This window comes from Anguilla rostrata, unplaced genomic scaffold, assembly GCF_018555375.3.
Source record: "Anguilla rostrata isolate EN2019 unplaced genomic scaffold, ASM1855537v3 scaf1091, whole genome shotgun sequence".
In the NCBI taxonomy this organism is placed as follows: domain Eukaryota; kingdom Metazoa; phylum Chordata; class Actinopteri; order Anguilliformes; family Anguillidae; genus Anguilla; species Anguilla rostrata.
Window position 1 is genome coordinate 28,937 of NW_026986430.1, and position 15,174 is coordinate 44,110.

The 15,174-nt window shown below is 44.3% G+C and overlaps 1 long non-coding RNA gene across 1 annotated transcript; it reads right to left on the minus strand.

Moving 5' to 3' along the window:
- Positions 1 to 10,164: 10,164 nt before the first annotated feature.
- LOC135247148 (uncharacterized) lies at positions 10,165 to 14,565 on the minus strand. Its single transcript, XR_010328095.1, has 3 exons — positions 14,417 to 14,565; positions 12,059 to 12,167; positions 10,165 to 10,299 (listed from the first exon to the last, which is right to left on the minus strand). It is a non-coding gene; the product is annotated as an uncharacterized LOC135247148 (long non-coding RNA).
- Between the last annotated feature and the right edge of the window lie 609 nt (positions 14,566 to 15,174).

The window sequence follows — 15,174 nt, forward strand, 5'->3', positions numbered from 1 at the left end:
ATTGTCTCCATCCAGTGCTTTTGGTGCTGTTTGGAATAAAATTATTATTATTATTATTATTATTATTATTATTATTGTTATTATTATTCTCAAATATGATTTTTACATTGTACAATAAATGGTACTATTGTGCTAAACTTCATGCAACCCACAGCCATCAGTACATTCATTGGGAAAACATATGTCTGGATAGTTTTGTAAGATTAAAAAATGTTTTAATAGGCCAAAATATTTTCCATTATTATATGTATTTATTTATTCACTGCCCCACCCCTTTTTTATATGAAAAGTATTGATGTAAAAAAAAATTTTAAGGCCTAGATTTTGCAAGTTTTAATTACAGGCTTATAGACAGTGCTTTGTATGGGTGAGTATCTTGGCATTTTTGTACATTGAAAACGTTTTTGTTGAGATATTTCATTATGTACTGTGTTTTATATGAGTAACTGATAATAATAATAATGCATGTACCATAATTAAATCTGGAGAGAGACATGTATACACATACATACAGTTGAGGCCAAACGCTTACATGCACCTAGGCTAAAGATATTCAAACTCAGTCTTTCATAACTCTGCACATTTCATGTTGCCAAACATTTAGGTTGGCAAGTCAATTAAGGCATCTGCTTTGTTCACATCAGAGGTCATTTTAAAACAATCGAATAGAGACATATTTATTTCAGCTTTAATTCACTATATCAGCATCCCAGTGGGTCAAAAGTTTACATACACCAAGTTGACTGTCTATTTAAACAGGAACTGGAAGATTCCAGAAATTTATACAATTAGGAGTTAATTGGGAGTTAATTGGCACATGTGGCTGTATTTAAGGGCCTACTTTTAGAGCCACTGCCTTTTTGCCCATGATACGATGGGACAATCCAAGCCAAAAATTGTGGACCTCCACAAGTTTGGTTCCTCCTTAGGAGCAATTTCCAAACAACTGAAGGTAACACGAACATCTGTACAAACAATTGTATACAAATATAAAAATCTTGGGCCCACACAGACACTGCAGAGTTCAGGAAGGAGGTACAAATTAACTCCCAGGGCTAAACAATCTTTAGTCCGAAAGGTTCAACTGAACCCCAAGACCACAACAAAGGAACTGGTGAAGGAGTTGGAAGCATCAGGTACCAAAGTATCTACATCCACCATTAAGAGAATCCTACATCACCATGGCCTGCAAGGCTGCTGTACAAGGAAGCCCCCCCTACTCCAAGGCCGGCATAAAAAATCCAGAATGAAGTTTGCAGGTGATCTCCAAGACGAAGACCTAGCCTTTTGGAGGAGTGCTCTCTGGTCAGATGAAACAAAAATTGAACTGTTTGGCCATAACGGTCAGCACTATGTATGGAGGAAAAAGGGAGAGGCTTTTAATCCGAAGAACACCATCCCAACTGTGAAGTATGTGGATGGCAGCATCATGTTGTGGGGGTGCTCTGCTGGAAATGGGACTGGTGCACTTCAGAAAGATTAATGGCATCATAAGGAGGGAGGATTATCTAGAAATACTGAAGCAAGACCTCCAGACATCAGCTAGAAAGTTAAAACTTGGTCAGAACTTGATCTTCCAGCAGGACAATGATCCTAAGCATTCCTCCAAAGTTGTAACAAAATGGCTTAAAGACAACAAAGTGAAAGTATTGGAGTGGTCATCACAAAGTCCTGACCTGAATCCCATAGAAAATTTGTGGACTGCACTGAAAAAGCGTGTCCGAGCAAGGAGGCCCACAAACCTGACTGACTTACACCAGTTCTGGCAGGAGGAATGAGCAAAAATTCTGGCAAAGTATTGTGAGAAGCCTGTGGAAGCTTACCCCAAGTGTTTGATTCAAGTTAAGCAATTAAAAGGCAATGCCACCAAATACTAACAAAGTGCATGTAAACTTTTGACCCACTGAAAATTTGATATAGTACATACAAGCTGAAAAAATGTCTCTTAGCGATTATTTTGAAATGACCTCTTATGGAAATAAAGTAGATACCCTAATTGACTTAACACAGGAAATGCATGGTAACATGAAATGTGTGGAGTTGTGAAAAATTGAGTTTGAATGTCTTTAGCCGAGGTGCATGTAAACTTTTGGCCTCAACTGTAGCCTACAAGTTAAACTGTATATATAGATGTGGTAGGGGGGGCGTGGTTTGTGCGTTGGCTGCAGAGAGAGAGTGGGCGGGGCGGCTCTCAGACTCTGCGCCACAGCTGTTAGAGGTTGCTAATCAGCACCGCTCTTTAAATGTTTAATTGTTTAACGATGTGCTGATTACTTTGACAGTGAGCCTGGGTGTTTTAAAAGGCGTTCGCCGAGGCTGGTGACGGAGGAAGTACGGCAGTACGGCGATTGTATTGTAAAAACCCCATGTAACCGGGTGAACGAAAAGCCGTGTGTTCGGCTACAAATAAAAAAGAAGTGATTACTTCGAACTCGTCTCTCTCTCTCTCTATACGCGAGCGGTGGCACTCACCTTGCCACAGTGGTGGCCCGTACGGGGGGGAGAGTCTGGTATCGAGAGAAGAAAGCAGAAACGGTTCAGCCCACCAGCCACGCGAAGTAGAGTCCGGGATGGATCCTAACCTGAACCGGGGAGAGGTAGCACAGCCTCTCGTAGCGCTGGCGCGGATGCTAGAGGGGATGGCTCAGATGCAGGAAAGGCAGGCAGCGGTGCACGCTGAGCAGATGGAGGTGCTGTGTGCACAAGCCTCCCTCCAGACGCAGGCGCTGCGACAGCTGGCCGCCGCCGGCGAAGCCAGCTCCCGGGACCGCCAGTCCCGTCCCCAACTCCGGATCCAGCTCCAGAAAATGACCGCCGAGGATGATGTCCAGGCGTTCATAGAAAGTTTTGAGGTGGCAGCGGAGGCGTGCCAGTGGCCCTTGGTGGAGTGGGTGGTACGTCTCCTGCCCCTCTTAACTGGCGATGCTCAACAGGCGGCGCATGGGCTGCCTCCCGGCGCCCGGGCCGATTACAACTCCGTCAAGAGGGCGGTTCTGGACCGGCTGGGCTGCAGCCCGGAGGATCAGAGGCGCCGGTTCCGGGAGGCAAACTTGAGGGCGGGAGACCGGCCCTTCGCCTACGCGCAACGCCTGACCGACATGGCCCGGCGTTGGCTACAGACGGAAATCCGGTCCGCGGGGGGGTCATCGAGCAGGTCGTCCTGGAGCGGTTCGTGGAGGGGCTGCCGGAAGGGACGGCCAACTGGGTTCGGTGCCATCGACCAACCAATTTAGACGGTGCAGTCATGCTGGCGGAGGACCACCTGGCGCTTTACCCTGGCTCCCAGCAGCAAGAGCGGCCGGAACCGGCTCCCCAGAGGAGACCCCCTCTTCGTGCTGGCCCTTCTCCTCTTCCCCGTGCCTTGACCCCTCCCCTCCCTCGACCTAATTTCCCCTCTGCTTATTTTCCCTCTACAGACCCAGGCTCAGTGGCGGGGGGCTCCGCCTCACTGAGGGCTCCTCAGGCGCTCGGACCGGGGTTGGCGGTGCGGGCACCGCGACTGTCCGATCATGGAAGTGGGGCAGCTGGTCCGGGTGGTCGGACCGCCCACTTCCGCTCCCGATCCAGAGGGAGCGTACTGCATCCCGGTAAGGGTGCAAGGGAGTGAACACCGGGCGCTGTTGGACTCGGGGGCTATGCAGTCCATGATACAACAAAGCCTGGTTCGATCCGAGGCATTGGTAAAGGCGTCCTGGGTTTCCGTTCGGTGTGTGCATGGGGATGTGCACGAGTATCCTGTAGTACCCGTGGAAATTCGTTACCAGGGAAAAACGCATATTCTGAAGGCTGCGGTTAGCTCCCGGCTCTCGCACCCCCTAATTTTGGGCACTGATTGGGCGGGGTTTCGAAAGATTTCTGGGAACCTGTTTGGGGTGTGACCACGACTGATAGGGACGTGTGACGTCTGTCCGACACGGCCGAGGGGGGGCAGACCCAGGTGAGTCTCAGGTTGAGACTCCCCGGGTCCCGGTGTTCCACCCCATGGAGGATTTCCCACTCGAGCAGTCTCGGGACGACACCTTACGCTTTGCCTATGACCAAGTGATGCGCATTGATGGTCAGCAGGTGCGCCCCGACGCAGTACTCTCTCACCCTTATTTTTCTATCATTAGGGACAGGTTGTATGGAGTGTGTCGTGACGCTCAGACCGCTGAAGAAACGACCCAATTGTTGGTACCAAAAAGCTGCCGGGAAATGGTTTTCCAGGCGGCTTATTACAACCCCATGGCGGGACACTTAGGGTATGATAAGACACTACACCGTATAATGGCTCGGTTTTATTGGCCGGGCATTTGGGCGGACGTACGCCGGTGGTGTGCGTCCTGTCCTGAATGTCAATTAGTGAACGCCCCAGCCACCCCAAAAGCGCCGTTGCGCCCCCTACCCTTAATAGAGGTCCCGTTTGATAGAGTCGCTATGGACCTCATCGGCCCATTTGAACGGAGCACCCAGGGATACCGTTTCGTATTGGTCTTAGTGGATTATGCGACCCGGTATCCCGAAGCAGTGCCGTTGCGCAATATTTCAGCTAAACGTGTTGCACAGGCTCTGTTTCAGATTATCTCCCGCGTCGGAATCCCGAAAGAGGTTCTAACTGACCGGGGCACTTCGTTTATGTCACGCACACTAAACGAGCTGTACGGCTTATTGGGCGTCCGGCCTATCAGAACCAGCGTGTACCATCCCCAAACGGACGGGCTCGTTGAGCGGTTTAATAGAACTTTGAAGTCCATGATTCGGAAGTTCGTTCACGACGATAGCCGAAATTGGGATATATGGGTAGTCCCTCTATTATTTGCAGTGCGGGAGGTTCCCCAGGCCTCCACGGGATTTTCTCCCTTTGAGTTATTATTCGGTAGAAAGCCTCGGGGAATATTGGACCTAGTTAAAGAAAGCTGGGAGGACGGTCCAAGCCCCAGTAAAAGTGAGGTACAATACGTTATGGACCTGCGAGCAGAACTCCATACACCCCTAATTTCTCTCTTTACCCTGCAGGCCGATGCCTCGGACAGAGGGCTGGGGGCCGTTTTGACCCAGCAGGTGGAGGGAGTCGATTGCCCGGTGCTGTACATCAGCCGGAAATTATCACAGCGGGAGGCGAGGTACAGCACAATTGAAAAGGAGTGCCTCGCCATCCGGTGGGCGGTCGGTCACCCATTCACCCTCTGTTCGGACCACGCTCCCCTCCAGTGGCTCCACCGCATGAAGGATGCCAACGAGCGAATCACCCGTTGGTATCTGGCTCTGCAGCCCTTTAATTTCAAGGTGGTTCATAGGCCGGGAGCGCAGATGGTGGTGGCGGACTTCCTTTCTGGGGGGGGGGGGGGGTCGGTCATCAGCCGGATGGCTCGCCTGCCTAAGTCGGGCGGTGGGGGTATGTGGTAGGGGGGGCGTGGTTTGTGCGTTGGCTGCAGAGAGAGAGTGGGCGGGGCGGCTCTCGGACTCTGCGCCACAGCTGAGGTTGCTAATCAGCACCGCTCTTTAAATGTTTAATTGTTTAACGATGTGCTGATTACCTTGACAGTGAGCCTGGGTGTTTTAAAAGGCGTTCGCCGAGGCTGGTGACGGAGGAAGTACGGCAGTACGGCGATTGTATTGTAAAAACCCCATGTAACTGGGTGAACGAAAAGCTGTGTGTTCGGCTACAAATAAAAAAGAAGTGATTACTTCGAACTCGTCTCTCTCTCTATACGCGAGCGGTGGCACTCACCTTGCCACAGTACAACGGTTAGTTGGAGTTTGGGTTGCTTACAGCAGTAGCTTAGGTGGTTGAATGATTGGAGGCGAGAGTGATAACGTTGTCGTAAATATTGCTTCCCCCAGTATTACCCCATAACGTGGCAGTTTTTCTTTGGCATCCTGTAGAGTAGTAATCCTTCCTCGACTCAGTGCACACACTGACGCCGTGAACAAATAGGGTTTCTTAAATTATTTGTACATGTCCGGTCTGTGGTCCCGACCAGACAATTGAATGAGTAATTGATTGAATAAATTTGTAGTTTGTAATGAATTTGCTTGTCTGCGACTCCCTGATCTGACATCGGTTTCAAGGGGGTTTCCCGGCGTCGTAGCTGGTTTCCAGGGGATTCCCCCTGGCTAACGTGGATGACAGACAACAGGAGCAGAGTTAACACCATCCTACAGCCATCCTGCTTGTCTCTTAGGAGTGATGATTCATATCGGCGTGTAAGCACACACACATTACAGCGTTCCTGCTCTGAACATGGACTCAGGCTGGTTGATCTGAATGTACAGAGTAAACAGGCACATGCTGACTTGTGCATCACATCTCATGTACAAAATCTATGCTCAAATGGTTTTAAGGCCACGTCTGAAGGGTTTATCTATGCTTCCTGTACTTTCGGGGGCACTCGGTGCTGTGTGGTCTTCACTCATAAACCGGTTGGATTTTATTCATATTTTAATAATCTGACTTTTTATCCTAGGAGCAGGCATATCATAAGCTGCCCAGAAACCTGATGCTAAAGGCATTGTTCAGTTCTGTTGTGCAGAGTGACCGCACATGACCAACACCCACAATTATAATATAGAGGTTATTTTCATATACACAACAATTTCTAGATGATCTTATTCAGATTCCTTCTCACATATAGCAAGTCATCTAGCAGACTTGCAAAGTGAGACATGCTGATCCTGGAGGAAAATCATGAAACTCCACAACAGAGCCCATAACAATGCCTCTACATGCACAAGATGTCTTCCAGTGTGGAGAGTATGTATAATGTTCTTAAAATGTTTTCAGAAATCGCATGGCACTTTCTAAAATGGCCTTAACTTGATGTACTTAAAACTAGTTTTTCCTATACATATAAAAGTTATAGATAAATACTTGTGACCTTTGTGACAGAAATTACTTGCACATGGAAAATACAGTGGATTTCATATAAGCCATCTCTACTGAACTTGACTTGACTTTATTGTCCCTGTAGAGAAATGTGGATTGCAGCACTGTGTTATGTTAAAGGGCATTACAAACACAGACAATAGAAAGTTAGAAACATTGCAAATGTCACAGTAGTAGTAGCACAGGAGTATACAATATGCAGGGATGCTACACAGGCAGCCCAGTGTGACACAGACAGCTGGAGCAGCCAGATCAGCTGGTATTAGGCGTGTCTGGTGCCTGATGGCTCTCTGGTGTCTGAGTGAGTTCCAGTTTTATTTTTGAAAGTAGAAATATATAACTTGACATAACTGCGAGACAATATTTTACAGTAAGATAAGATTGCTATTAAGCTACTTGAACCAATTCATATGCAGATGAAGACATTTTATTGCAAAAGCAACTGTCAAACTGAGAAACATTAGCCATAATCTGAATGCTGACTTCAGTGACTATTGAGCATGTGGCTCCATCTAGTGGTGGTTTCTTTAATAGGTTTTATAAAAGGTTGTCAGGTTTTGAATGCCTTCACATTATGGTAGGCCTACCATCAAATGTATATCACGTTAAATGTCATTAAAAACAAATTATTATTATGATTATTACTATTACTATTATTGTAGTGGTAAAAATAGGTTAAGTTTCTGTCCTTTTGTTTCCTATGTTCCAGTAAACGTTTCCCACTTTTATCCACTTCACTGGGAGTTGGGCGCAGTTGTCTGACGCGTGTTGTAATGAAAATAAAAATGCATTATTGTTGTTGTTCTTGTTGAATTTATTTACAAAATAAATGAACATAAAACTGCAATAATAAACTTAAAATTAAAGTCCATTTAAACTTTTCCAGATTCCACGGGTCCACTTTGGTTGTGCAAAACACGGTCAATGACCGTTTCCGCTCGCACGGCTACTCCCGTGCCCGCCTCACGCACCATCTTAAATATATTTATTCCCCCTTCTCCTATAGAGGGACACATCATAAAATAATATGCACACTAAACAATAAATAACAAATACATGATAAATTCCATTATTAACTTCAACCTTGATATTTGTTATTAGTGCTGGTTCTGTAATTTAATATTTGTTTTGGATGCTTATTATGGTAGTACCACAAATATATTAATGTCCATACAATTATGATTATTACTATTATCATTATTATTAGTAGTAGCAATAATAATAACTTCAGAAAAAAGTTGAATTGAGTGTATATTTTCCAGAGAAAATGAGCTCAATTAGATTGCACACAACTCAAATGGGTGCCACCGATAGACCATAAAACAAGACCAGGTTAAAACCTAGTGGACCGAACCGGCCGACGTCACAGACAAGTGCGGTGTAACTTTATCACTCAGTCAGTCAATCACAGACATTCGTATTCGTAGGGCTGGCCCCGCCGTTGCGGTCCGGCCAAATATAGGTCAGTTCTAATGGCACCCCGAGGAAGCCGTGAGTCTCTGTAATTGTTGGTAGAGAGATCCAATCAAATCCCCGTTCGCTACCAAGAATCTACCAATGAATTGAAGGGGATAGCCAATCAGAGCGCGTATGTCTACCAAGACCAATCGCTTGCTCGAGTCTCTCGGGCTGAGAGACTCGCAAATATTGAATGAGGTAAATCGCCGTTTTATTTTCCTGCGTCGGTAGGTAAAGATAACCGCAAATTTAACTGAATCATAACTGGGAAAAAGTTACGACAAGCTATGGATAAGTATGGTAACGTTACCAAATGTAAAGAAATATTCATTTTTACAGTGTTACCTTAGTTAAGTCAGCTTTAAACAAGGTAGCCAAGTAACGTTCACCGGTTTAAATTACGGTAGACGATCTAATATGAGGAATTGTTCTTAATTTACATCAGGCAACAAGGTAAATATATTTTTAACCTTTAAGTGTATTTTCTCTATAAATAGCTTGTTTTATATGAGTTTAATATATTAATTCAGCAGTTTTTATGCCTTAAATTTATCTGACTGATCCTTTGGAACTGGCTATCTGGATTGAACTCTGGCCATTTTCTGTCATTTATAGCTAATCAAATAACCTTGCTCACACTGTAAGAAAATAAAATGTCCTAGAAATAACCTATAACTAGCTACATTTTTATTTTTCTTTCTTCATTGGGATGGCAGGTGTGCCATCCTGCCAAGTTACACCTTGGCGGGGCGGCATGCCCCATACCTATACAGCATAGACAGTTTGGCACTTTTCAGGGTTCCCCACAAAAATAACCGCAACAGCCATACACACTCAGCCCTTAAAAACATTAATTTCTGTACATTCTGACCCCATTTCAACAGACAGAATTCATAAACAACTTCAAATATCCACACAATAAAGCCCCAAACTAAGGGGATTTGCATTTTCTCCTTCTCCTCCTCCTCCTTCCTGGCGCCGAGCCCACAAAATGTCTCGCTATTGTACATTTTACCAACACCAGCCAATCCTTCTCCTACACGATCCAATCAAAATCTCACATACACATGCAAAATAGACACATCTTTTTACTCTAAAACATTTCCTGTCTCAACAGCTCATCCCTTAAAGGCTGAGTGGTCAATGTCATGGTCTCTGGATCACAGGGTCCCTGGTTCAAGTCCCACCGGAAGCAAGTTTCTGAACTGTGCTATTTTGCTCACAAATATTAGTAAATGGATGGTAAATGGACTGCATTTATATAGCGCTTTTATCCAAAGCGCTTTACAATTGATGCCTCTCATTCGCCAGAGCAGTTAGAGGTTAGGGGTTAGGTGTCTTGCTCAAGGACACTTCGACATGCCCAGGGCGGGGTTTGAACCGGCAACCCTCCGACTGCTAGACAATCGGTCTTACCTCCTGAGCTATATCGCCCCTATAGTCTATTACTTATCAACAACCACATCTACCCAGCGTTCACCGAACGTATACACTGCATTATGATGTACCATCTGCACGTTCACTTAATTGGCTACAATATCTTCTGCAAAACCATGGACAAATTTCACCAAAAAATTTCACGCATTGAACAGCTATGTCATGGTGGCGCACTGCCAAAGTTACAGAGCATAAAGGTTGGAACACAACCAGAGAGTCAGTCAGAGGGGAGGACACCAAAATCAGATGCCCTCCTTAACTCTAGATTGCAATATTTGAAACAGTGCCTGTTTGTACACAGTTACAAGGGAATAAGAACACAGTGCTCTCTGTACACAGTTACACAGAGAGGATATGAACACAGTACTGTTTGTACAGTAGCACAGAGAGGACGGACTAAACAGTGCAGGTATACACATTTTATTGATGTCTGGGGTTGTGCTGTGTTACAGTGTGTGCTGCACGCACACCCAGTGCTGTCAGAAAAAAGAGGCCAATCAATCCCCCGGCCACTGATAGCATGATCTGGGCTCCAGGCCCTGCAAGGAGTGAGAAAAGCAACCAATCAACACAGCACATTCTAATCCATTCTACTACAATCACACAACACATTCTAATTCATTCTACTACAATCACACAACACATTCTAATTCATTGTACTACAATCACACATCACATTCTAATCCATTCTACTACAATCACACAATATATTCTAATTCATTCTACTACAATCACACAACACATTCTAATTCATTCTACTACAATCACACAACACATTCTAGTTCATTCTACTACAAGCACACAATATATTCTAATTCAGTCTGGCAGAACCTTAAGAACAATCTATCACAAACCACATTCTAATTCAGTCTAGAACAGTCTAAACAACAATCAGTCACACGACATATTCTAATTCAGTCTAGAACAGTCTAAACAACAATCAATCACAACACACATTCTAATTCAGTCTAGAACAGTCTAAACAACAATCAGTCACACGACACATTCTAATTCAGTCTAGAACAGTCTAAACAACAATCAATCACAACACACATTCTAATTCAGTCTAGAACAGTCTAAACAACAATCAATCACAACCCAGAATCTACCAGCCCCGCCCCGCCCAAAATGATATCTTTTCATGGGGCTGAAAATCCCTGACTGCGCCCCTGTGGAAAAGTGCTATATAAATGCAATGATTCATTCAGTCATTCATTATTTGGCTGTTTAATGCAAATATCTGAAAGCCCACCTATTCAAACTATCCCTTAACTACTTATTCTATTTTAAATAAACAGAACAAACCCTTCTCTTTTTGTATGCAAGTTGAGGCATGCAGCCCATCAGTCACATCTGATTTAACCATAGCTGTAACTAGCCATGTGACACTAGCTGAAAACATATTCCAAGTAACCAAATTGTGAATTTTAAATATTACTCCTTTTACTAGAACCACTACTTCTGCTTTTGTAGTGGAAACAATAATAATAAACTACAATATGCACTCACAGTCACAGTCACTCACTATCTCACTCACACACACACACACACACACACAAACGCACTCACACACACGCTCTCACACACACTCACATTCACACGCAATCACACAGACGCATACGCACACACGCGCACAAATTCACACACACACTCACTCACACACACACACATTCACACACATGCACACAACAACTCATACATACACACACACACACATACACACTCATGCACACACGCACACACGCTCACGAACACACGCTCACTCTCTCTCAAACAGACACTCACAAACACACATTCTCACACATGCACACACACACACACTCACACTCTCACACACACATGCTCACACGCACACACACAAACACGCACATACATTCTCTCACAAACACACATTCTCACACATGCACACACACACACTCACACGCACACACACATTCTCTCACACACACACAGACATTCGCACGCACGCACGCACGCACGCACGCACGCACGCACGCACGCACGCACGCACGCACGCACGCACGCACGCACACACATTACAGGCATTTAGCAGACGCTCTTATCCAGAGCGACTTACACAACTTTTTACATAGCATTTTACATTGTATCCATTTATACAGCTGGATATATACTGAAGCAATTTCGGTGAAGTACCTTGCTCAAGGTTACAACGGCAGTGTCCTTACCCGGGAATCGAACCTGCGACCTTTCGGTTACAAGCCCAGTTCCTTACCCACTGTGCTACACTCCGTCCTATACACAGCCGTATACTCCATTTGTCAATAGCATTCCACTCACAGTTTGTCAGTTTCCTCTTTGCTGCAGAGATGGGTCCTGCTGAAAGAATAGCTGTGAGTTTGTCCGGTAGATCTCTTCTCACCTTTTGGTTTTGCCTGGGAGAGCAGTTCTGTACAGATAAATATAGGGGGAATGTTTAACCAGCATGCGAACAAACGTGTAGGATGACTGCTGAAATATTCTCCACATTCTCTAACATTCAAGATTTGTAAACCTTGTGCTAACGGAAGATTTAATATTTATATTATGCAACACGCAGAAAGTAGAAGAAATATTGAACTGAGAAGAATGACTGAAAAATACCTGTTATTTGGTCACCACATATTGAACACTCAAAACGGTTGGCTTATGCAATGATGATGGTTTTAGTGTGAACATGCATTATATGGTCTTTTTAAATTGAGGTCTATCCATTCATGTATTGACTGTTTATCAATGATAGTAACATTACATTTATTTGGCAGATACTTTTATACAAAGCAGCATTCAATAAGTGCATACCCAAGGTTTTATTAATGTTGTGTAATGTGAACACATGCATGGTCAGTAAAGGGGTGTGTCCTGACAGATTGGGGCTCAGGTGAGGCCTGTCACATCCCTGGCAGTGAACACAGGAAGCTCTCAGGCCAGGCTGCTGGCTGACCTGTCTCAAACACACCCATCGTTATCAGCCCTCTTACTCAAAGCCCAGCCTGAGGATGAGGCGGCTGGGTCCCTCTTACTCAAAGCCCAGCATGGCTTCCCGGGAATATACCAAGGTGCAGTTTGTGGCAGCAGGGAGTTACCATTGTACACTCCCGGGGGAAAAAAATGCCCAAGTCCAAAATGGCAACATATTAAGCTTTTAATGGTCTTAACAACAAAACATTGTTCAGAAAATTAGCAAGAATTAAACAAATGCACATCTGAGACCTCCTGTGCCACCATTTGCTCGTTTACTTTTGCTGCAGTGAACTGTTTGGGGAAAAGCTAGAAACAGCTTCTTGTACGCAAAAGTAAAATCATGATAATGATTCAAATGTTTGATGTAAAATTCAAACTAACACATGTCTGGGTGTACAAAAGTACTGTTGTAAAGTAATGTTGCCAGAAAGAAAGGATCTGGAAGGCCCAAAGCCTCATCATGCAGGGATGACCACCTGCTGAAATTTACAGTTCTCGAAGACAGGGAAAAAAAGCCTATAAAAACTGTCATCAGAATTCAAGACCTCAGAAAACAAGACTCTTTTGAGAAGAACAATAACCAGAAGGTTATCTAATGCAGGTTGTGTGTCTAGAAGATGTGTTAAAAAGCCACTGCTGTCTCACAAAAACATCAAAGACAGAATTAAGTTTTTGGCAGAATATGGAAAGTTTGATTTAGAATGGTTCAGCAGAGTTGTGTGGAGTGATGAATCATGTTTTGAGTTGCATGGTGATGCTCCAGAGAGGTGTCTTTGAAGATCTGGTGAGAAGTACAATAGTGAATGCATCTCTACCACAGTTAAGCATGGAGGAAGAGGTGTCATGGTGTCGGGAGCCTTTTCAGCTGCAGGTACTGGTGAGCTGCTTCACTGGGAAAAGTCAATTAACGCTTTGGAATACAGGAGAATATTGCAGAAAGGCTTGCTTCCCACAATTGAAAAGTTGTTTTCTAAAGAGGAACGATCAGATGTTATTTTTCAATAAGACAATGCTCCTGCCCACACTGCAAAGACCACCAAAAAGTGGCTTGAGAACAAGTCCATCAGGCTCATGTTTTGGCCTGGTCAGAGTCCAAATTTGAACCCTATAGAGAATATTTGGTCTCACATTAAAACACAAACTAACCAGGAAACAGTTTTCCACTACTCATCAACATTGAATGGAACAACATTGACTCTTCTTTCTGTAAAAAGCTGTCCGCAAGTTTACCCACAAGGCTTAAACATTTAAAAAGAAATAAAAGGGAAAAGCTAAGTTACTTTATCTATTTGTTTCATTCTTGCTAATTTCCTGACCAATGATTTGTTGTTAAGACCATTAAAAGCTTACTATTTTGCCATTTTGGGCTTGGCCCATTTGTTTTGCCCAGGAGTGTACAGATCGCAGTGGTGGGGAGTTACCATTGTGTGCAGTTTGCAGTGGTGGGGAGTTACCATTGTGTACAGATTGCAGTGGCGGGGAGTTACCGTTGTGTACAGATTGCAGTGGTGGGGAGTTACCGTTGTGTACAGATTGCAGTGGTGGGGAGTTACCATTGTGTACAGTTTGCAGTGGTGGAGAGTTACCATTGTGTGCAGTTTGCAGTGGTGGAGAGTTACCATTGTGTGCAGTTTGCAGTGGTGTGGCGGGGAGTTACCATTGTGTGCAGTTTGCAGTGGTGTGGCGGGGAGTTACCGTTGTGCAGTTCTCATCTTGGCTGCATATTCTGCTCAGGCAGTGAAGGTAGATGTGGGAGTGGTCAGACATGGTGAACATCTGAATGGAGAACCTCTTCCTTTGAGGGGAACTGCTCTGGAGGTACCAGCGGAAGGTTCTGTCGTTCGAGCAGCTGAAAGGATAATGGGCTGTGTGCCTAATTAAAGCCTTTCACACATCCAAGCGTCCTGTATTACTGTCATTTACCTCCACCCCCTTTAGAACAAAATCCCCCATCACACACAAGGAAATTTATTAGGAGCACAACACACATACTCTAATGACAATATATAGCTTCAAAGAACAATTAACAGGGGCCAAGTGCCAGTAGCCTAATTAAAGCTAGCAGTCTTTCTACATATGACAACAAAATATTTAGAATATGGCCCAATGTGTGAATACCAGCCAAAACGTGAGGCTATCATGTTCATTAGCACTCTGGCACAACCTTCAGATTCTGGGATTAAAATACTATTGTTTGTGAAGCAGAATTTCCTTTTGAGGATTTTATCAGTTATAGTGCATCTATGAGATCAATTTACGGAATATTCTGTATATTGTGTCTCAGATCATAGATTATTGTTTCATGAATATAGGCCTAATGTCTGGGTGGTATTAAAATGCAATAAGAGCAATACTACTAATGTAATTAGTGTTTAACATACAACCTTCAGTTTAATACTTTGTGTAGGATTATGCATACCACATTTTGCTCAGAAGTGTATCTTTTATCATTT